The sequence below is a fragment of the Protopterus annectens genome, chromosome 4.part0, assembly GCF_019279795.1.
Source record: "Protopterus annectens isolate FY-2018-M chromosome 4.part0, PAN1.0, whole genome shotgun sequence".
Taxonomy (NCBI): Eukaryota; Metazoa; Chordata; order Ceratodontiformes; family Protopteridae; genus Protopterus; species Protopterus annectens.
Genome location: NC_056733.1, coordinates 1,221,735,551 through 1,221,760,595, shown reverse-complemented (window position 1 = coordinate 1,221,760,595; position 25,045 = coordinate 1,221,735,551).

The following is a 25,045-nucleotide window of genomic DNA, read 5'->3' as shown; positions in this document are numbered from 1 at the left end:
ATCAAAACACAGGGTTGGACAGGGATAGGTAGACAGACTTGGGCATGAATATGCTGGTCAGTGGGGTATGCCAGTGATTAGCAGTGTGTATAGTGGCAATGGCATATTTATTCAGGGATTCAGCTGTTGCATGTGAAATACGGGGATAAACTGGGAGCTGTAGGACATAGGTATGGGCAGGGTTGCTCACAGAAGTTCATGGATGGCACAGAAGGCAGGGATATAATTCTGTGGGTGCTATGTCTTCATGCCTCTAGCAGGTAATTCTAAGGCAGGTGAGTGCACCATGTAAAGAACAGGTTCTTAAGCTGTTCACAGCTGTATAGCACAGCCCACAGCAGTAATGCAGTCACACATACAGTAATGTTACTACGGCCTAATTCCAAGCATATGCACACATGTATACAACAATAGCATGATACGAACTATGGCAGATTACAGGAGGAGAATGTAGCAGTCCTGTTACATTGGGCTGCTGTGTCTCTGATACAGTTATAGGCCTGCAGGTGCATAACCTGCACACTTGGTAAGTGCAGGAGTATGTATCAGGCCAGTATAGTACTGAAAACTACCCTTTCTATACCTTTATCTCCATGACAAAATTATTCACAGCCTACTATTCAAAGACATATCACTATGCTGCAGTTTTCCTTTGCACAGTACTGTGCCTGAAAGTGTAATTCCTCTGGGTTCTATCCTAATGAATAGCTGCCTCTGTGCTATTAGATAGTGCATCAAACTACTCAAAAAGTCTTCAGATGCTGCTTCATTGTTGTGTGTCTTTATATCTGACATGGGGAATTGACCATAAGCAACACAAATATAGAATACCTTGCAGCATACATAGGTAGGTGCTAGGCTATTGGCCCTAGGGCCTATATAAACCTAGCTAAAAAGGTGCCCTAGCTTTTGCCACCCAAGAAAATTAAGCTAACGAAGTTACATTCCACTCGTGTGTGGGTGATCGCTATGTTGCTTAGTAGTGCAGCAGCGACCCGAGGTTCTAAGAGTTTCTAACATTTTGTGAATATTCACTTGTGCAGGCTGGCTGTGTATGTACATGCATTGTTCTTCATCACAGTTCTAAGGTGCATTAGTAGCAATACAAAGTCCCATTAGGCATGATTCTCAGGCTGTCTTATTATATGCTGTTGATTCTAGTGCCTCATGCAGACTGCTGGCCTGTTTTGTAAAAGAGTGCAAAATTGTACTGTTTCACCTATACAGCTATTTCAGACAGCAGATGTTATGAGTCTATGGTTAATTTTTGTAAGATAAATACTGGTATGACTTGCACTCAACAGGTGGCCAGGATGACTGACATAAAACATACCAGTATACAGTGCAAGCACCTGTTTGATGACTTTTGCTGTCACTGCCCTGAACATTGCTAAGCATGGAATACAAAGGTGAGACAGGGGATATCACAAATGGTGTAGATGGTAAGTGCTTGCCATTTGGACTATGTGTCTCAGTATTGTTAGTAGCTTTTTTTTTGAATTTCAGAGCTTTGTTACCTACAGGATTTTTTTTCCTTTTAAAGAGCCCAGGATATGTCATGTTGGCTATAGTGGTGATTGTGTGCATATTGTGTATGTGTATGCTGCTGCTATTGACAGTTATATGTTATTGTGACATTGTGTTGTTTTGTAGAATAAGGCACATGGAAGCACCCTTGTGGAAATTGTGGATACCGTTTCTTGCATCTAATTCATTGCATATGCCCATGATAGCATGGCTGTTTTTGCTACATTGTAACTGCATGTGATATGGATTGCTGTCCTGGGAGTGATTACCATATCCTGCTGCTGCTTATTTGCACATAGACATGGTAGTACTGGGATTGGGGCTCTAAAATACATCTCAGGCCTCTGTTTGCTTACACATTTATAAGGAGGTGTCGAGTTACACTGTAATATGAGTCTCGGTTACACCTTTAGGTGATATGTGATGTGTGATGACTTACATAATATTTCTGTCTATCAGCATGGAAAGAAAATGAAAGATGAACTCTGCAACCTGCTGTAAAAGGCAGCTGAAGCTATTATCATGTGGGGTTAGTGGCATTGTAGTTCCACGTTTGTACTAAGGATGGTGTATCAGCTATAGGTCCTCCAACTCTTTAATGGCACCCTTCCTTTTGTGAATTTCATATGCATGTCATGATAGTCCATCTGATCTGCAGGCATGTCTGCCATCATCTGGAGTTTCTGAGGCCAAGGTCAAGATATGTTAGCAGGAGGGACTACCTTACTGGCAGATGGTTTTGGTCTATCCTAGGCAGGTAACTTGTCTCAATCACCTGTACAGCCTCACCCAGAGCTGCAGAATATTTTAGCGTTGCCACTGACTTTGCAATGCACACTAGATCAACATGCATCAATCCCCTCCTACAGCAGGTATCAGACTCACTGGCCAGTTAGCTGATGTCTTTAGTCCATCAGATTTAGGTGTGGCCAATGCCACTAGACAGTCAGACCCAGAACCATCATCTGCTATGTTTCAATAATTTTCCTCCAAGACATTTGCAAGCTGGCATGCTGCTCATATTGTACCCTATCTCATCCACTTGTCTACACTCACACTCTTTATCTTTATATTTCATAGCCACCCTTCTCTGTTCACATCCACCCTGTTGGTCTGTATTACTTTATGTGTTTTTGTCTGTCTCTGTTCCCCAACCTTCCCTTCCCTTCCTTTTCTCCCCATTCATACCTTACACCATCCACTTTTTCCTTGTCTTTTTATATAGATAGATAGATAGATAGATAGATAGATAGATAGATAGATAGATAGATAGATAGATAGATAGATAGATAGATAGATATAAAATGGGGACTTTCCACTCAAACATTATCCCTCAGCTCTGCTTTACCTTATATTCTCTCTCTGCGTTGCTCTGTTTGCTATAACCTTTTTACTACTTTGCTATACCCACCCTGCCATCATTTGGGAATAATGATTGTGTGTAAATTGCAAGACACCTGTTTACTTGTCCTAAACATCTTTCTTATACACACACACACACACACACACACACACACACACACACACACACACACACACACACACACACACACACACACACACACACACACACACACACATCCACAAAATATTTTGTAGCATGTAGTGTCCACCTGTCAGAATTTGACTGATCATGCTTCCTGCTGTAGCTCTGATATGCATTCTTCTGACTTTCTCATTTTAAGACATCTCTCCTGACTTTCTGTGTATTTTCTCAGTTATATTGATTTACTTTACTGATGATTATGGCTTGTTTAGCTCCTTAAGACATAGCTTTCAGCCTGCTCAGCCAAAAAAGACCATTTCCTGTGTGTGGTGCAAGCCATGTACCATTCTGAAAGGCATGTGCATAAATCCTGGTCTTTGTTTTACTGCTTTGCTCGAAACACCAGAACAGTATAGAAAGGTATAATTAATCTAATTTTCCCTAAAACTTGGCTGTCTTTAGGCATTATATTATGTTTCAAAAAATGCATCTTCTGATCTTTGAAAGCAAACCATTACATAAAAATTGTTTGTGAAACACATAAAGTTCTGCCACAGCACGTTATGTATAGATATTGCATAATTCTAAAATTAAGTAAAAAAACAAAACTTCTAGAAGTTATATCAGCACATTTGTTAACCCACCCTAAATAAAGAGTTAAATACATTTATAAAAATAATAAATGATTCATAAAAACGTCTATCTTGAATGACTGACTGCCAATATTTTTCAATAGCTGACATGTTAAAGAATTTGCTGAATGACCTTGAAAAAAACTACGTGCTTATGTAGTTAGTGAAGAAAATGTTTTAAAAAAAAGCTTTGATGTGGTTTACATTCTGCGTCAGATAATTCCTAGAGAACCGTGGAGCACTCGCTAGAAGGCTAAGGCAGGGAAACACTGTATTTCAATTATATTTTTGCCTGACGTGCATCACAAAAATATGTACCAATTAGGCAAAGCATATTCTGCAATGTATCCATGCACAGAGAGTTCAGTCAGAGCAACAAAGTTATTCAGATAAGGTGAGCAGAACAAAGAGACATTGTGGGTCACTATTCAGAACAATGTATAATAATGGATCCTGCAGAACTGCAAACATATTAGCAAGATGCCATAATGTGAGTTTTTGAAACACTGAAATACTATACAAGTGCTGCATTTTCTGGAAATATTTGTTGGCTGTCAGGCTGACATAAAATGGGAGTTTCAATTATGTGAACATTGAGGTTATGGACAAGTATGTTTAAAGAAGAATCCTGAAGAAAAAAGAAAATATTATTATTGAATATGCACTTGCTTTATAACATTATGCAACTACAAACAGATTTCTTATTGATATCCTGATGTAGGAGCATTATTATTCCAGTCCAGAAATTGATTTTGTAGATTAAACTGTTATCTAGATGAAGACCCTGGTGAAAGAGGAGGAAAAGTCAGAAACATGACTCTGTTTGGACAGGTCACATAATACTCTTCTGCAAAGAGGGGAAATATGCAGTATCAGCAGACAATGACTGCCCAACATCCCTACTGGAATCAGACACAAAAATCTATGGAAACATTTTGGTGTGGAGATGGGAGGGATTATTTTTCAAAGTAATAGATTTAACACATCACATTTTAAGTAACCGACTGGTTTAGACTTATGGCTACGTAAATTCCAGCATGCCATTCAACTCTACATTACATCAGTAACAGTGTTTTTAGACTTCTACAAGTCATCTAACTTGTTATTTAAGGAGTTACTTTGTTCATGTGTTCATAGATATATAATAGGTTAATAAAATTTATTCGGAAATGAGTATTCTCAAAGGAGAAATCACTCGTCTGGTGGAGCTATTGACGCCGCCCTGTGCTTCCAATAGTAAAGGAGTGCAACCTAACCCGCTGGTTAGTACGTCGATCCGTTCCTCTATTGGCAACGCCAGCGATGATGACATACCTAATGGGCAGAGGAGGGTTTCTTCGCCTAGGTCGGCTAGGCTTACGCCGAGGAAGGATTGTTTTGAACCAAATAGTCACCGAGATGTTCCAACCAAGTTTCTAAATATACCAGAGGCTAATAACGAGGATGTGTGTTTAATTTCTGGCGCCAAACCGAAGCGCCAACTGCCAGTCCGTACTTATGTTGTGGAGGAGAAGGGCAGAGCGGAGAATAACACAGCAAGTAAAGGTACTGTTAAGCACATTTTGGCAGGTTCCGCTATTCAAGGGGAACATATTTCGAGACAGCCTTATAATTTGGATGAGTTTATGCTCATGCCATTGGATTTTAAGGACATTACTAGGGCTGCTTCTACTATGTATGCCAGAGGGGATGGTGACTTTCCTTCTCTTAAAAAATTAATTTTTTCATTTGGCAATCAGTTAACTAAGGTTAAAAACCTACAAGTGGAAAACCTGTATTTACGTAAATGTTTGGACAATGGGGTTATTCCTATGGGTTTGCGGTTTTTTAAAGAACCTATGGGAGTTGAAATGAATGCACAAAATGTTAAACGTTGCAATGACATGTTTGATGAGTTTGGCAAGAAGTTTATGTTGTTCATAATTGAATGCAATGATTCTAAAATAAGTGTAATGCTCAATGAAATTGAAAGAATAGATGGATTAATTCAAAAGGATGTATTATTCAATCAATGGGATAAATTGTATTTTAAACAATATGAATATGCAGAAAATATGTATAAAAAAACACATGAGAGGAAATGTAAAAAGTTGCAGAGAGATTTAGCACAATATGAGAAAGGAATTGCCTATAGGTGGAATTCTAATAATGTCAGAAATCCAGTTGTGGAGAAAAGATTTCAACAGCGTTCTGATTCATATTATGCAGGAGGAGAATATACTAACAATGAGGAGTGTTTTTTAGAGGATGGAAGAGGGGAATGGAAAACAGTAGAACGCAAGGGGAAGGGGCGGAAAGTATGGAACAACCGCCGATTTCATCAATAATCGATATTCAACAGGTAGACCCTGCTGTTCAGGGTGGCCCCTGTATGGATATTTTTGATGGGGGGCCATCGGTTTTAGTTAATGATTGTGACATAGTGCACAGCAGTGGGGAGTTTAAAATTTACAACTATAGTGACCACCCAGTCCTACCTGAATTTTTTCAAATATTTTCAAAGGGTATGAAATTCATACCAGATTCCAACTTTGATGTGACTGACACCCTTGTGGAATTCAAGCTTTTTGTGAGAAAACTAAATTTAGGAATATTTTTCCGAAATCAAAATGTTACCTGTGGGGTACAATCTGATGAATTGAGGAAAAGAAGTACATTCACTCCACCCATGTGCAACACTTTAACCTCATTTGAGAGGGTGGTTAATACCCAGTTATATTCTCTGCATAATAAATATAAGTATGCTAGAACAATGAAGCACGGTGGGAATGATATCTCAGAGGCAGTCCAGTTATTGAGTGCTAACAATGTCCGCATTATGTCTGCTGACAAGGGAGGGGGGGTAGTTTTTTATGACCAAGATAAATACACTAATAAGATCTTTGATTTATTGAATAATTCTTCACAATACACTCCCTCTTCTTTAAATGAAGTGAACATTGCCCACGGCCGAATTGATTCTTATTTAGAAGAATTTATATTGGAAGACAGAATTAGTGAAGATTTGTATAGATTTTTGAAGGTGGAGTTCCCTATTTTGGCTACTATAACAGGGATCCCCAAAGTTCACAAAAATCTGCATGATCCACCATTTCGTCCCATTATTTCAGGAAGTGCTAGTAAGTCTTTTCCTTTTGGTCAGGTTATTCACCATAAGCTCAAACACATTTATAATGAGGTGGAGCACATTATCAAGGATTCCTGGGAGTTTTTGGGCATCTTTAAGAAAGAATTGTGGTCTTCCAATATTATTTTTGTCACCATTGATGTCCAGGATTTATTTTCCTGTATCCCGAAAGAGGATGGGCTTTCCAGGTTCTATAATAGTGTCCGTAGAGTTAGTGGTTTGGACCAGGATGAAATTTCACTTTTGATGGAATTTATGGCCATTGTTTTGGACTATAATTACATCTATTTCGAGGGTGAGCATTACCGGCAGACTTCTGGGGTAGCCATGGGCACTGCTTGTGCCCCTATTTATGCCAATTTGGTGTTGTTGGACTGGGAGACAGAGTTTATACTGCACTCGGTCTGGATGTCTCACATTAAGAGATATGTCAGATACCTGGATGATATTTTTATTCTATGGGAGGGTGAGGAACAGGTGTTATTGGATTTTATGCAATTCATCAATAACACCACTGAATATCTCAAATTTACTCACCAATATGACTGCAGTGGCATTAATTACCTAGATGTTTTTGTTTATAGTAAAAATGATGAGTTTCATTCTCGTATCCATAGGAAAAATACATTCAGTAATGGGTATCTTCATTACAATAGTGCGCATACATACAGCACCAAAAGGGGCATTGTTAAGGGTCAGTGCATCCGGGCTGCCCGTATGACGACCGAAAAGGACGTCATGCTTTGTGAATTGGACCACATAGGACAGTTATTTATTGATAAGGGTTATCCTCTCAAGATGATTAAGGACATTACTCTTTATGTTAGCAATGAATGGGGACAGAAATATAAACCTCTGTTAGGGGTAGGTATTGACAAAATACCTTTGGACAATGACACCACGAACAAGACTGATCAGTTGGTACGAGATAGTGAATACAAAAAGGCATGTATCATCAAATATGGTAAACATGCTAGCAAAGTGAAGAATATAATTTCAGCAAACTGGAATATATTGACTAGTGATCAGTCTATAAAAAACAAGCTTACTGATAGACCACACTTTGTTTTCAAAGCTGGTAATAACATCAAAAGGATCATTGAAATCAAATCCAAATATCAACAAAGTGGTAAGGCTAAGAGAACAAGAACTAAAAAATGTGGCCAATGTAATTTTTGCCAATATATATTGGATTCGCCCAGTATTGTCCTCAAAAATTGTTTGAAAAGTAAGATTTGGTTTGCTGGTGGCAATTGCTTGTCTAAGCATATAGTGTACTTAGCTGTGTGTCAAACATGCACAAGTTTTTATGTAGGAAAGACGGACCGCTGTTTAAAAAACAGAATTTATGATCACACATACTGTATAAGAAAGTGTGACGTTAACAACGCTCTGTCGAGGCATCTTATTAATAGCCCCAAATGCAAGATGTTTAAATTTGCAATACTGGATGTGGTTACCCCCAACCCACGAGGTGGTAATATTAAGGCTGTCGTGGGTGAGAGGGAGATCAGGTGGCAGATTAGGTTGGATGCAGCCACCCCCCCGGGGCTAAATGAGTTGATTCCTACTAAACCGTTAGTTAAGGTTTGATTTAGTGCAATCTGCAATATATATAACATTAATTTATTCATTTGTTTTGGTCATGGGTATTGCAGCAATATTCTTATATTCATTTATCCCAGTTTTATGAATTGTGTATAGATATTTATTTTATTGATATTTGTCAACATAATGTTTATGCACAAATGTATTTTATTATATTATTTTTTACATAGTATATAAAATATTAGTTTAAAATTGTTAGGTGATAGATAGGTGTTAAGTTTTAACACAGTTTTAATATTTCAGAACAGTTTATATATCAATATATACGCAATGTTTTGCTGTTTTTAGTATTAGATATTCAGGGAACGCTAGATGTAATTTATACAGTGAAATGTTAGGTATAGCTTTAAAATTTCATATTATGTCAATTTTAAACACATGATTGATTAATTGTTGATTTAGGCGGGTTTTCTAGTTTGTATATAAGGTCTTCACTTTTGTTATATGTTGTTCTGATGAAGACAGTTGTTGTCTGTGGAAAGCGCTTAACCATTCTGTGTAATAATAAATTCATTTGCTCGTGCATTGAGTCCGTTCTCCTGGTGTTTATTCGCTGTTTCAGCTATTTTTCCCATATATAATAGGTTAACAACCACCAGGACCCTTAGAAACCTAGCCACACAACCCAACCTGATTGTAAAGAACTGAGGAAGTTTGGCATCCATCAGAATTTGTTAATAAATGCATGCAAATTACTTTGTAGTAAATTATTAATACAGATTAGGACTCAATGTATACCTTTGCGGTATTTAAACTCTATACATGTAAATTACAGGGGTGTTCACTTGCATTTCTTTTTTGCGCTCTTGGTTGAAACATCAGTGGTCATATTAGACAGCACTAGGAACATAAAGATATTTTTTACAGCCAAAGGCCCACTAACTACCACCTGGTTTACTAAAATGTTCTGTGCGCCTTTCATTCATAAAATAATATCCAATTTCACTAGTAAGTCATGGGAAAATTTTCATGGCTGTACTATCTGACAGTTAATGTAGGAGTTTCTGTCAGTCTTGTTCTCGGCATCTATCATGGTGTACTGGGCTATACTAGAGCAAATGAAGTCATGTGTTATGGAGAAACCTAAGCATCATGGGTTAACCCTTATCTTATCCGGTAATATACTGATAATAGGCAATCTTAAATCAATGGTTATTAAAATATAGAAAGCTCGAATAGCTAGAAAAAATGTAAACTCCCTTTAAGCCAGAACTGAAGAAAAGAAGGTGATGATAAATTTTGTTTTCATGCTACAACATTTCTCAAGTGTAGTCTAGGGACACAATGCAGAAACTTCAAAAATTCTGATAAACTTTATTTTTGACTGCCATTCCCCAAGCCTGTTATAAACAGAGGATGATGGCCACTGATTGGAGAGGATGGTGTTTCTCTAGAATGGAAAATAAATACTTGAAGCTTCTTAGGGGCTGGGCTTAGGATACTGGATTAGACAGCTAAGCAATATCTCTAACACTCCTGTGGAGTTAATTGACTACGTTTGACCCTAACTGCAAAGATAACATTCTACACTTCTGTCTGGCCTTGTGTTTACTGGAAACTAGGCCTATATAGACATGTGAGAGGTATTATGAGGGACACTGCAAATATCTCAAACCCTGTTTTGGTTAGAGCCCAGTAGGTCTTTACACTGTTCTAGTATCATTCATATGATGACAGACCATTCACTCTATAAAGTGAGGTGCAAAAATTAGAAGGTTGCCAATTGTCTATGTGTACTATGTGTACTATACATAATAGGCTGACACAAGCCTGACATCTTCAGATTAAAGTTGTTATGAAGGCTTTGGAGGAGGAAATGGGAAGGGAAGTGAAGGGCAAACAATGAGGGTAAGTAATAGATGATCAACTTCAACTGATCTGACTCCACCTCAAGACTTTTACTTCAATCTAGGATAAAAATGGCAAGCCCTGCATTCAGACTGAAATATAGGACACAGTACAGTTTGGGTGTGAGTTGGTGCGGTCAGGATCCTTTGATATTGGAATCACTGGCTCATGTATTTTGTGCTTGTGTTTGGCTAAGGAGCGAGTGGTGCAAAGTTACCCTCTGTCGGATTATGACTGACTGCCTCTGAGGCAGAATCCTGCTGAAATTAAATATGAGTTGCCACAAATGTTTAGGTAGCTAGATGTCTGTCTGTGCATCTGTGTGTTTGACTGCGCACAAGCACGCACACGTGTGGGAGTGTGTGTGTGTGTGTGTGTGTGTGTGTGTGTGTGTGTGTGTGTGTGTGTGTGTGTGTGTGTGTGTGTGTGTGTGTGTGTGTGTGTGTGTGTGTGTGTGTGTGTGTGTGTGTGTGTGTGTATGTATGTATGTGCATGCATGTGGGTGTGTGATGCACTCAACAGGATAGGTAGTGGAATGTATTTCTACATTCCTGGAACAAGTTAGTTTAGTGATAGGAAAAAGGAAAGGAGTAGTCAAAAGCATTCAAACTGAATTGGAGAGAAAACACCGACATGTTCCATTATTATAAGCAACAATAAAGAGGTATTTATTGTAATGATAACGAAGATGCAGGCAGCACCTTATAGGACCACTGGTCTCACAGTATTATTGGTTAGAAACTGTGTTGGCTATTTAAATAAACAGCTCAAAATATTGTATTTAAACAATGCTAAAATGGTTGCTTATAATAATGAAACTTCTTTCTGAAGAAGTCTTGATAATAAAGAAGACTTAAGCGCTAAATAATACAAGAGTTTCTGGTGTTTTCTCTTCAATCTAGTTTAAATGCTTTTGTGTCATGAAGTTTGTATTTAGTGAAATTTATCTTTGTTTTTTAGTGCATTTTTTTAACACACACACACACACACACACACACACACACACACACACACACACATATATATATATATATATATATATATATATATATATATGTGTACATACATGCACATATATATATATATATATATATATATATATATATATATATATATATATATATATAAATATATATATGTAGATATGGATCATGGAAATGGCACAACATTGGTGTTCAGATTATCATTCTTTAGAGCACTGACCCATGTCAATTGGGGCTTGGCATAATGCTTAAAGTGTTTGACTCACAGACATAAAGTACTGTGTTTGATTTTCACTTTAAATCAGTATAGCTTGTGATTCTACTGCACTTTCCAAACTGTTTTATTTTTAATCAAACTGTTGAATTATTTCTGTATTTGATGCCATGAATGCATAATTCTTTGCACTTTTTTTACTGTATTGTTACCCTAGATAGCATAGGCTAAATTCAGATCTGCTGAATCTAGCCTGTTATTGATACACTTGAGCACTAAACCAGCCAACGTACATTAAGGCTCCCCTGCACCCTTGTGCCAGAAGAATGGGGATCCAACCTTGTCTGAGCTGCAGATTGCTGGAGGAAGGTTCATTGTGTTCTTTTTCAATGGGTAGATTTGCTTAAAAGTGCTTAATTTTACCTGTATTTAAGCCTTGCTATTGCACACTGCATAGCATGTGTTGGCAGAGCTCTGCATAGACACAAACACCTTGAAACACAATTTTTCCCTAGACATCTGCCAGTAAAACCCTACCAAACTTCCCTGCTGCATTACAGGCAACTCAGTTGTACACTGAGCAGTGTTGTCATACCTACCATCCACGGCCTTCAACTGAACAACCTTTGTTAGTCCCAGTGCATAATTGGTCAAGCTAGCCCACTCCCTTCCTAATAGCACATACGGTAAAAATCTGCTATAATGGATATGCAGTGTCCCATCATTTCCTCAGACCAGCCTGATAGACATGGGAATACTGAGGCAGTATAGTAATTGCCTCATGTTTATTGACAGCCATTTAGTCCTACAGCAAACAAATACCCTATATGAGAGATGTAAGTACACTATAAAATTGGAATTACTTCTGTCACATAACAACAAATTGGATATCAAATGGGTTGCCACTACACACGTTTCACCTCTTACACAAACTAAACACATGATGCATAGACCCACATATGCGGAGGTACTCACTAGAAGTTTATCAAAAGATCACAGACCTCCCAAACGTAAGCAATAATTATGCATACAGCTATGCCTCAGCAAATAAGCCCCTGGGGCAAAACACTTCTAACCCTAATATCCTGTTCATAGACGACTCCATAGTGAGACACACAGATGTTTTGCTCAACAAGCTGGACAAGTAGAAGGTTATGGTCAGCTGCTTGTCAGGTGCTAAGATCTGTCAAGTCACACATGTCACTCAACAAGTACTGTTATGACTCTGTCATAATCCATGTTGGGTGAATGACTTGAGATGTACCTCTCTGGACTACATGAAGAGAGACGTGACTGAACTCTTAGATTATGTGTCTCAAGCAGGTTTGACCCTAGCCCAAAGCAGCATTCTATCTTCACTCAGGATGATGCCACAGTATAAACAAAAAATTATAGACTTTGACAATTGGTTTAGCTTTTGGTGTCAGTACAGGGGGATCCAGTATCTGTCAGCCTAGCATGACATGGTCAATAGTCCATGCTGATTTCCCAGAGATGGCCTACACCCAGGGGAGCCCACAGGAATATTTGTAGGGTGCTGCAAACCCAGACCCCCCCTTACACAACCCCCCCACACAGCCATTCCAGTGTTCCATTACTTGGCTATTTCTCCCCATTTGCCATAAACACTGTTGAAAACTGTCAGTATGCATACTGTTTTATGCTTTACTTCTACAAAGATTATAGATATTTGGATTTAATTTACAAATTTTATTTCAAATTTTATAGCACAAACACTGATAGACATTTGCTAAACAAAGCAATAGTCTTACAATGAAAACAGACTTAGCATCAAAACTTCCCTACCTTTGAAACTCACATTCACAGAAACAGCACTGAAACCCATATTCAAAGAAAATGCATTTGGCCAGTGGCGAGTTGAGTTTATCTTTGGGTTGTTTTCAAATAATAGGCCCCTTGCACACATTAATAGGACCATGCAAATGCTCTATCAGAAAGGTGAATCAATTATAATATACAATAATTTAATTCTATTTCTAGTATAATACAGCACCACTTGTTAGAGTGTATTTTAAATTTATAGTTTTGAACATTTTCGTAGTAAGCAATGAAACAAAACATATGCACCACTAATGACAAACTGCCCAATTCAGAACATTTCAACCATAAAAGGTCACTCAAATTTCTATCATTACAATCCAACAATATCAGTCAGTATGTACAAGCACTGCAGAAGTAAAAGTCATCTGAATAATTCCACATTTAAGAGATCCGAAACTAATGAAGAGGCTGTTGCTAGAAAACAACTTTATATTTCATTGTTTCATCTACAAATTCAGTGCCTGCTGCCCATGAAGAATAAATTGCCTGTGTTACATTAAAAAATGGTAAGCTGTTATACTGCAATAGGGAATGGCTGGAAAGCTGAAAAACAGGTTCATAGTTACTAGGCATCTCCTCCTAAGGAGGACATACTCAGGTCTGCAGCACCCCACCCCCTTAAAATACAAAGCTATATGTTGTGGGAGTAGAAACTATAGCCGTCTGCATCAAGATGCAAGTATGCTACCTGCTGTGCTACAAATATTGCTTTAAAAATCTCTATGACAAGTATGATACCGTTTGCTGAACAAAACAGTTGTACATTATAAGCAGAGTTAGCATGAGCAGCAGTAAACTTTTCTTACATTGAAGCTCTCAATTCCTTGAAAATGCACTTGAAATTAAGTTCCACCTGCTAACTCTAACTAGGGCATTTCCCTCTCTCTCTCTCACACACACACACACACACACACACACACACACACACACACACACACACACACACACACACACACACACACACACACCTCAACCTCTTAGTGCAAGAAATCTGGACTGGACAAAGCCTAAAATAAGGAGGGACAGATTATAAACACACTCTCACACACACACGCACACACACACACACACACACACACACACACACACACACACACACACACACACCTACTTTCACCTACCTACTTGTTATATGCATGCATAAACACCCCTAACTACCTACTTCTTACATTCACACACCCCTACCTACCAATTTCTTCCACACACACCTCTTAAACACTTAAAAACACTCATGCACACACCTACCTATCACGTGTACATTCTGCCGCAGTCCAAACTTTTACTAGAATTCTAATTCTGCACAGGTGTGGAAGATGAAGACTTAAACCATCAGTCGCACAGACCAGGAAGACAAAAACAGGTCACAAGTACCTGTTCTGTTTGTGAAACTGGATGGAAAGGGCATTTTTAAAGAAGAACTCCTTTAAAAAAAAAATTAAATTAAAAGAAAATTAATCTCCCAGCCAGCCAATTCCAGGGGGTGTAAGTGCACCCTCTTGCACCTGCCTGCAGGTCCACCTTGCCTGTACCTGTCTCCTCTAGGAGTTTGGATACTGTTAAGGGCAGTTGCATCCCCTGTAGTGCCTTTTTTAGGCAATGTCAAAATAACAACATTTCCAATGTAACAAAATCCACTTGAGGCAAACTCAAGGTTTTGCTCCTTAATGCTATGAGTCTAAACATGAAGCTGCAATCTCTAGAAGCACTCCTCACCTTGGATAATGCTGATGTCTGTGCAATCCCTGAGACATGGTTCAAGGGTGCTGAGAGCATCCTGGCCATGCAAGGCTACAATGCCCTCCACACGTTTAGACTTCAAAATGGGAGTGAAAAAAAAACAATGGTGGAGGTGTTTCCATCTTTATTTAAACCAAGTACACCTCAAGATTGGTCAAACAGTATGACTCGCTCAAGTTACTCCATGTATTATTAGCTATAGGCAAAATACCCTACCACATCATTGGTAGCTATAGGTCCCTCACCATGAACCAAGAAAACACACCACTACCTGGACTTACTGGAATCACTCACCATACAACCCAACAATTAAGTTATGGGTGATTTCAACTTTCCTTCCATCAACTGGATGATGAACATTAGTGCAAACATGCTCACTCACATATTCCTGGACTTTGTCAATTCAAATGCTCTAGAAGAGATAGTCTGCACCCCTGAAAGGGTCTCAAATATTCTAGAAATAGTACTCAGCAACATGAAGATTCACTGCATTCCATCCTGTGTGATGCCTCCCATGGTAAGGTCAAATCATAAAAATGTCTCATTTAAAGTAAGTGTTTGACCTGACACCCCCATAGGAGCTAAAAAAACTCAAAGATCTTTCCAAAGTAAACTACAGACTAATAAGTGATGGAATAAAAAGTTTTATACCCCACATAGTCACAACCGTCAATGCCATCTATGCAGAAGTATACTCAAATGCTCTGTATAAATACTTAAGTAACTGTACAGACTCAGCTGCACCTGACCAGATCAAAACCAGGTCCTCCTGAAAAAAACAAGCCACCCTGGTGGACTTCAAGTATAAACAGGTTATATAACAAGAGGAAGAAAATGATGTCTAAGAATAAGAGGGAACTGACTCAGCAGAGGAATAATTCCATTCACATCTTTAACAAGCAATTCAAAAATCTTGTAAAATCCACTGAAGCTAATTCCAAAACTAAAATTCCATCCCTAGCTAAGGATTAATCATAAGGCGTTCTTTAACTATGTTTGAAATGTAAAAGAGAATGCCCAGATATGTGCCAAACTGATAGTAGACAGCACCACTCATACTGCACCAGAGGAAATTGCCAAACCTGCTAACTGACAGATTTTGCACAAACTTCACCCCCCTGGCCCCATCGGACATACACCAAAACATATCTGACACCAGTCCTGTGCCTAGTATCGCTAGAGATCAGATCATATCTGTGTTCTCCAAGGATAAAAACACAGCTTCAGTGGGACCAGATAACATCCCAGGTTGCTTACTAAGCAATCTAAAACAGGACCTAGTGGACCCACTAAGCATTCTCCTTAGTCACCCCCTTCGAACTGGCTTTGTTCCAGAGGAGTGGAGAACAGCAAAAGTAATCCCCTTGCACAAAGGGGGGCCATCAGCTGACCCTTGCAACTACAGACCCATAAGTCTAATCAGTCTTATCTGCAAGGCCATGAAAAAAATCATCATGGACCTTATCAGCAAGGACATAGGCAACCTTCACACTCAAGACCCAACCCAATTTGGCTTTTTCAAGGCTAGATCATGCATATTAAACCTAGTAGACTTCTTCAAGAAAGTCACGAAAGCCCTGGATGAAGTTAAGACAGTGCATACCACCTCTCTTGTCATAGCCAAGGCTTTTGACAGAACCCCCACTCAGGTATCATTGAGAAACTCTTCCAGCTGGAAATTAACCTTGACAACACTATATGAGTAGCCAATTGACTCAATGACAGAGCACATACTTTCAAAGTTGGTGACTCCACCTCTACCAGTGGACACTTCACCAGTAGCATGCCACAAGGATCTGTGCTGGGCCCTTTACTGTTCAGAATCTATTTCTCTGTAGTCCAGGCTAAAGTAGGTGGCCTTTGGCTTACAAAGTTCACTGATGATTGCAAATTGGGTGCTATCATTGAGTCGCCCAGTGATGTTAATTTATTACAGGAAGGGCTAACACAGACAAATGGCTGATGCCAAAGCCAAGGTCTAAAACTAAATGCAAAAAGTGCATTATTATTCCCTTTGGCAAAGTGGAATTCCCCTCCAATTATAGTAATAACAACACCCCCTATGCTAAAACCCAGTAGACAGCAATCTGAATTTTGACCACCAAGTATCCTCACTGGTAAGGAAAGTCTTCTCTGTTGTGCACCTCATAAGTAAGGGTATCGCATCCAGGTCTAAGGACGGTATAACTCCACTGTACTCATTCCTCATCAGACCACTAATAGAATACAATGCCCCCTTTTGCATGTACCTCACCAGACACCTGCAGCATCTGGAGATACCACAGAGGTTTCTTATCAAGAAAATACAGGGCCTCCAAACCATGACATACATGTGTAGACTGCAATCACTGTCACTATAACCTGTATCATATAGGTTTCTGAGAGGTGACTTGTGCCTGGCCTACAGGGCAGTCTCTGACCTTGCCCTGATAGAAATGTTGTACATCTGCATATCTGATGGCTCAATTTAAGGATCTTAACCTTGCCTGTGACATTAACAGAACATGCTGGAGATACAGATAAATATCAAACAGGCTGACTCTCCTCTGAAATAAACTTCCAGTTCATGTGAAGCAGAGCTCCTCATTGAACCTATTCAAGCACAACCTAGATAAATTGATCGGAGACCACAGATTCACTCTGGGGGTGGCATCTATGTCCCTCATGGAGCGGGGTTGTCTGTATAGACCATACACTCTCTCTGCTAATTATGTCCACCTAATAATGACAATTGGGGCAACCTTGGATTAACATGGCTAGGCTTGTAAGGGCTCTAGGGTCGCTGGCCTAGTAATCTCCTATGAACCTATGAACCATGCACTGAGGTGTAGGCTAAACTAACAGCATGTGTTTTTGTAGGGGATAAGCCCACCTGCTTCCCCATGTAGAGGGTTGCATGGGCCCACATCCCATGCATCTCTCTCTCTCTCGATATATATATATATATATATATATATATATATATATATATATATATATATATATACATACCAAAAATTTAGTTTAATGAATGTTCACATCACCAGAATTTTAATCCAGGAAAGGAGGCAGTTGGCCAGCATAAAAAACAAAAATATACCAAAGCATGTCAAAGCCATCACCCTACACCACCCATAACTAAATATACCAACTCCGAGACAGCACTATAGTGGGGAAAAGGGAAATTTCCCCATGTTAGCCAATGCCTCCTTTCCTGAATGTCATCTTGTTTAAATAAAATTCGACTTAATGGAATTTCAGTCAACTCAAATAGAGCCATATAAATATATATATATATATATATATATATATATATATATACATATATATACATATACATATATATATATATACATATATATATATATATATATATATAGAGGTATATAAATATTTATATATAAATATATATATATATATATATATATATATATATATATATATATATATGTATGTGCTTTCTTTTGGTTTGGTCGAGAGGGAGTTTGGTTGACATTGGTTAAATCAACCACATTGGTCGGCTACACAGATGGTACACCGTTGTGCGAGATTGACAATCCCTGGTTAGGGGGAACATTCCCTTTCCCCAGGGAGTGTGCAATCCTGGAGTTAGTGTGTGTGTATATATATATATATATATATATATATATATATATATATATATAATTTGCAGAGAGTGTGGGGGTTGCTTCTCAGTGAACAGAGCATCAAGGTTTCCATTTTCAAGGTAATGCATTTATCCTTCAGATGCTGACATTCATTTTCATATAATAAACAAACAAAAACCATATATATGTGTATGTATATATTTATACCTATATTTATGTGTATATAAGTGCAGTTCATTTTGTTCAATATTACTTTGTGGCAAAATGAGTTGTAGGGCAGTAAGAGCAAACCATGGATTTAACAAAAACGTTTTTTACTGAAAGTATTTTTGGGGACTTGTATCAGAGATGGGAACATGAATACCCAAAGCCACAGGACTCGGAAAAATGTACTACTAAGAATTAGATATTGTTCTGTTATCACATCAGTGGAGACGTTTGTTAGATTTAGGTCTTTTATTTTATAAGCAGTAGAGGTTCACTTCACATTTTATATGATGATTTTATATTAAAGTTGGAGTCGTATTCACCTGCTAAACACTTGTGTAATGGTACCACAGGTTGGATGGTGTTGTACAATGATTTTTAATGTCCATATGTTGATTATGTTATGCATTTCATGATGATTAAGGGTTATACAAAAGAGGGGGTTGTGAATGTCATGTGACTTGGTGCTAAGTATTTAATGTGTTTTAGTGGTATCACAAAACATTTGCTACTCTGAAGAAGCTTGGTATTAACCGAGTGAAAGCGCTTGGATTTATTTGTTTGTGTCGGCTTGGTTTTGTGGAATAAAGGTGCTGCTTTTACTCATTTGAGTGAATTTTACCATTGAAGAGATCCGGGTCCTGTGGCTTTGGGTATTCTTGCTTCCTGGTGTTGGTTCGTTTCGTCCTGATTTTTAGAGATGGGAACATGCCTCTCAAATGATTTGCATTTGGCTGATCTCTCTGTTCTAAGCCTTCAAAAAATCAACTGTTTCTTTATTCCACATTGACCTAATATGGTTCTGATTTCAGTTCTTTCATTGGGTGGATTATACAGCCAGTGATGAACATAGAAGTGTAAAAGCTGCTGCCAAAGATTTAGTGCCACTGTAGCAGTTAGAAAAATAAAATATTACTATGTACACTGAGAACTTCAAATGGAATGACTGCATTACTTTTATCTAAAAGAGACACAAAATGAAACACACACATGGCACTGGATAAGACTGCAGTGTGAGGTAAGCCAGTAGGAGTAAAAAGCAATTGTGATCAGTGCAGGCTGAGTTTCCCTCATTGTTGTCCTTGATTTTGCCTCTTATTTGTGGTCTGTTCCTCATAAAAACTATGGTTTTCTAGCAAATCAACCATCGCTATGCTGCTAGTGCCATGACTGTATTTTTCTAATATTTTCTTTTATTTTCATTTGTCACCCTTTCTGCATACTCCGTCCTGAGCTGTGATTTGCCAAATGTGTGTGTGTGTGTGTGTGTGTGTGTGTGTGTGTGTGTGTGTGTGTGTGTGTGTGTGTGTGTGTGTGTGTGTGTGTGTGTGTGTCGTGCAGGGGCCATAGCTCTTATCAGAGTCTGATTTTGCCCATATTTTTATTAGTGCCTTGTAAAACTTGTGGTTTCCTGGCAAACTGTTGTGGAATGCATTCACTAAATAATGACAATAGTCAGTTTCTGAGGTCACATCTTTAGCTAGGGTAATCTAGCAATATGACAGATATGTAAGTGAAACATTTAAAACCCCTCCTTGATTTTAAATCTGTGTGCCAGGTTCTTGAGCAAAGAGGTTGAAAGGTTGGGAGGGTGTACTCTTATCATTCTTATAGGATTGAACAGGAATATAATTTGTGGGCAATTGCTAAAGTATTTTTAATTTATTTGATAAGGAGATATCTAAATGTACATAATTATAGAAACAGCTCTAACTGATGGTCACATTTGTGTGTGTGTGTGTGTGTGTGTGTGTGTGTGTGTGTGTGTGTGTGTGTGTGTGTGTGTGTGTGCGTGTGTGTGCGTGTGTGTGCAGATTTTGCTTCATATGTTTCGTCTGTGCTTTAAAAAAATTGTAGGTTTCTTGCACACTGTTGTGGATTGCAGTCACTAAATAATTACATACAAGTGAATTTTAGATTCTGAAAATGCCTGCTAATGCAAAAGCTGTTAAGGTAGCAACTTAGCGTTGAACGCATCTTGATATAAAAAAGTGACTTATTTCCTATGTCACTAGTTCACCAAACTCTGCTCCTGTCCTTATAGCACCCCCCCCCCAGGAGATTGGTTAGCTGCCCTTTAACCTGATTTTCCCAATTTCCATCCCTTTATCTAGCCTGACATAGAGCTATGTAACCCACTTTTGAACAGATTTCACCACCTGGCATCTGAAGAGAGGAAAAAAAAAAGCAGAAGAACCCTGACTTCAGCACTTGGAACTTAAAGAGAGGAAGAATCTTAACAGAATAGCCCTCACTAATTGCTAAATCCAAGAAGAGGCTTGTTAATGAATACCTGAGACTGGAACACCATAGAGTCACGGTCTGAGATCAGAGGCATTCTCTCTCTCTCTCTCTCTCTCTCTCTCTCTGTGGATATCCCACAGCCACCAGGTATAGATGTTCTAGCCCCATGGCCTGCATTTACCATAACTTCTGTGATTTGCAGTACAGTAAACATTCTTATCCCAGAACCCCATTCCACACTGCTGTATTCTTTAAGCCATAGGTGCAGTTTGCCTATACCCAAAAAAAGATCTGAGATACTTATTTTTATTAAATGTTTTGTATAGTCTGCAGTTCACCACTTGGTGGATATTTATTCCATGGGCCTAAAATGCCTATACTAAAGGTTCTGAGGGGAAAGTCTGTACTTATGTTTTTCTCCAGCTTGTGCACATACATGTGCTCTGTAAAAATGATCACTGTGACTTATTTCCACTGTAAGCTATTTCTCCGGATACATGTATTTTTCAAAAAATGAGAGTTACCTAGTGTGGCCCTAAGTGAATACCTCCCTGCATATAAAAAGGTCTGTCTTCATCAGGAAGAAGAATGAGGACTGGTCACACTAATCACAAATATAAACTTCTTATAAGCAGACGCTGTAAACTTTTTTGCCAAGAAAGAGAGGATTAGTTTTTCATAATGTATTTCAGGAAATATGAGTCCTGTAAAAATGAACACAGCTTCTCATATTACATGTGATGAGGAAAAGTCAGACTGGACAAAGGTCTGTAATAAAGTTTTCATAATTTGCTTCAAGGAATATGAGCTTCATAAAGGCAGACACTGCCTTTCATATTATATGTGATGCAAACTGGCTAATAAAGTCTGGTGACAGCCTCATAACAGCACACATTTTCAATGACCAAATTGTAAGACTCTACAAATCACTCTATTAGATGGCCCTTATGAATGTCAGTTGAAAGAGATTTCTTAAACATATCTCTATAATGGCAGCTCATGGTGTGCTTCATTTTTGTTTGTTAAAAATATAAATAAAAATCTTTTAACTAAGAATGAGGTTCCACAGGCTGCTGAGCTGGTTAACTCACATGGGTCCTTCAGGACTATTCAAATCTGGGCCTAACTTCTAAGCTTTGGGATTGGTTCCTTGTTTTTCCATCTCCTTGATTTTCCTTCACTCAGCTCTCCAGACTCTCCCATATTGTATGTATCTGCCTTTCAATAACTGACCTACTGAATGTACCATATTAGAAATAACACTTGTCTGTCTACCTACTTAACTGAATAAACTACTTGAAACTTCAACCAAGTGCTGTTATTCCTCATACAGGGAGGGCATCACAGAGAGAGGGTCTCCTAGATCTGCTAGCTAAAGTGATTTTAACTGGAGTAATCCTTTGTACTCTGTATCTTGTTAGTCCTGTCACCTTCTGATTCACAGGTGGAATACTATACCTGAGTCGAGATTTCTGGATTACCTTTTTTTTTCAGGTCTGTGTAGGTGGGAATATCTCTCTCGGAAATCCATTCCCACATGGTTGCCTCAGGCTCCATTGAGAAGGGGAAAGCAAAGGTGGACATCATGCTGAAGGCTGTGCATGGCAGCTGTACTGACCCTTCCCCTGAGTTATTTGTTTATTTATTTTACACTAGCTGTACCCGGCCACGCATTGCTGTGGCTCAGTCTGGTTGAATGGAAACAATTGACGGCATTTCAAAATGTGATTGTCTTCATTCTCTCGAATCATTAATCAGTATGAATAATAGTTCATTGCACTGCATTTCATATTTGTTTCTTCACCACTGACTGGATTTATCATCTTAACGTTGAAGTGATATCCATCGGCACCATCCCAAAAAATGATTGGATATTGCGGGGCATCGTAGCATCAATGAGTTTCTGCAACTGTTGTCAATTGATCGTTTCTCCGATGAAGAACAATATCTCTAGGTTGGAATTGATCTCCGACTATAACAATTGCCACTTTGTCTATAGTTGGAGCATTGAATCTTCGCACATGTTCTCCAGCAAGCGTTTTGTCAGCAGGAATAACAATCTTGTGTGTATCAGATGGCATCATGTCAATTGCTGTTTTGAACAAATGCACTAAATTGTTTTTTTTCGTGAAGAAGCTCTTGCAGTTGGGAAACAATGGACCTTTGTATGCCAGTAGAAATTCCGCAGCGTGCATTCAATTCATCATTGCCATCACCAATGAAATACATTTGTAGGAATTTATGTTGACCATCTGGGAATGGAAGCAGGGAGCCGGCTTTATGATAAATTTGTCCTTTCACTTTGAAAGTTGGCATGAATTGAGCTGTTATGATTTCTGCGCTGAACAACGTCATTTGGAAGCATGAGTTGTATTTCCTGATGTTAGATAGGAAATGCTTCGATTCGGTGGTATATCCGGCAAGCAAAATTTTTAATGGCTCTGGCAGTTCTTCAAGTTGAGGCAGTTTAATTTTTCCGGTGGCGCAACACATTCCTTTCATTTCTCCATTAAATTTCAGAGCCTTGCAATAAGGGCACACTTCAGTCATAGTGCCGATGAGAACATGCTGGCTCAAACTATAATCATCAGCTGGGTTGTACCGGAATGCAAGGCGATTGTAATCGCGTGATTGCTTAGCACGGAGTCGTGTTTGACACTAATCTACTGTTTCTCATTGATGTCTTTCAGCCACTCTCAGCCTGTCACATTAATTCTGTTGAGAACGAAGCAGATCTGAAGCTGCAGAACGCGATCGCGGTGCTCGCAACTGTGCATCCTCAAGTCTGGCTGCACATTGCTCTGCTGCTTCCTCGGCACGTATTTGAGCCATTCTTTGTCTGTTTCACTCGTTCACTGATGCCTGTTCTTCCTCAGTTTGATTTGCAATTACTCGTCGCACTGCTTCCGCTCCGCGAGTATGACGACCTAAGTTTGATCTTCTGCGAGGTATTATTTGATTAACTAAAGCAGATCGATTGCACTGAAAAAGAAGAAAGAAAGTTATAACAAAAACATATAAAATTGCAAAACATTAAAAAAGGAAAAAACATGAACTAAAAAACAAAGAAAAAAAAAAAAAAAAAAAATACTAAAGAAATATTTCAATTCAAACACAGATCAATCGACACAGCTCAATTCCACCACCAATTGCACTGACAAATATGAAAAACAGTAAAAAAACTAAATGAAAAACAATGAAAAAAGAAAAAAATAAACTATACTCACGAAATGAATGCTATGGTAAATGACACAGCTCAATTCCAAAATTAAATCAAAATGAAAATAAATCGAAATCTATGGAAATGCAATTTAACAATGCAATCGAAAACATTGAAATGGAATCGTAAAATTGGAAATTTGGAAATCGTAAATGGATCGTAAATCAGAAACTTTAAAATGGAATCGTAAAATATTTAGTATAACGTGTGTTGCTTTTACATCCAACAGATGGCACTGTTTTTCAAAAAAAGCATGTTTTTACCTGTCACAGGTGTCACATCTATATAATAGTAGGTATATAAAAACACGCGCGTATTCGAATGCAACGTGTGACATCTATACAATAGTAGGTATATAAAAACACATGCGTTTTCGAATGCAACATTGTGTGAAAATTTCAAAGCAATCAGTGAAGAACTTTCGGAGGTTTAAGATTTTGAACAAACGAACATTTACATTTTTATTTATATAGATTTTTTATCCGGGAAGCCCAACTGGATATATGTCCATTTTCAGTGGAGGCCCGGGAAGAAAAGCTCCAGAGACGTAAAATCATTAACAAGAGAAAGACATGTTAACTAATAGGTTCAATAAACAAAATACATAGTACACAATCTTTATACTTCATATAGAAGCATAGTACATAGAAGATAGTGGGCAGGATTCACAAAGGCTTGCACGGAGTGTAAGAGACGTGTAACACTCCATGCAAGCCTCACGATCCAGGAACAGCCCTAAACTCCGTGTAAGAGACCAGCTAAAACGTCTCTTACGGACTGCGG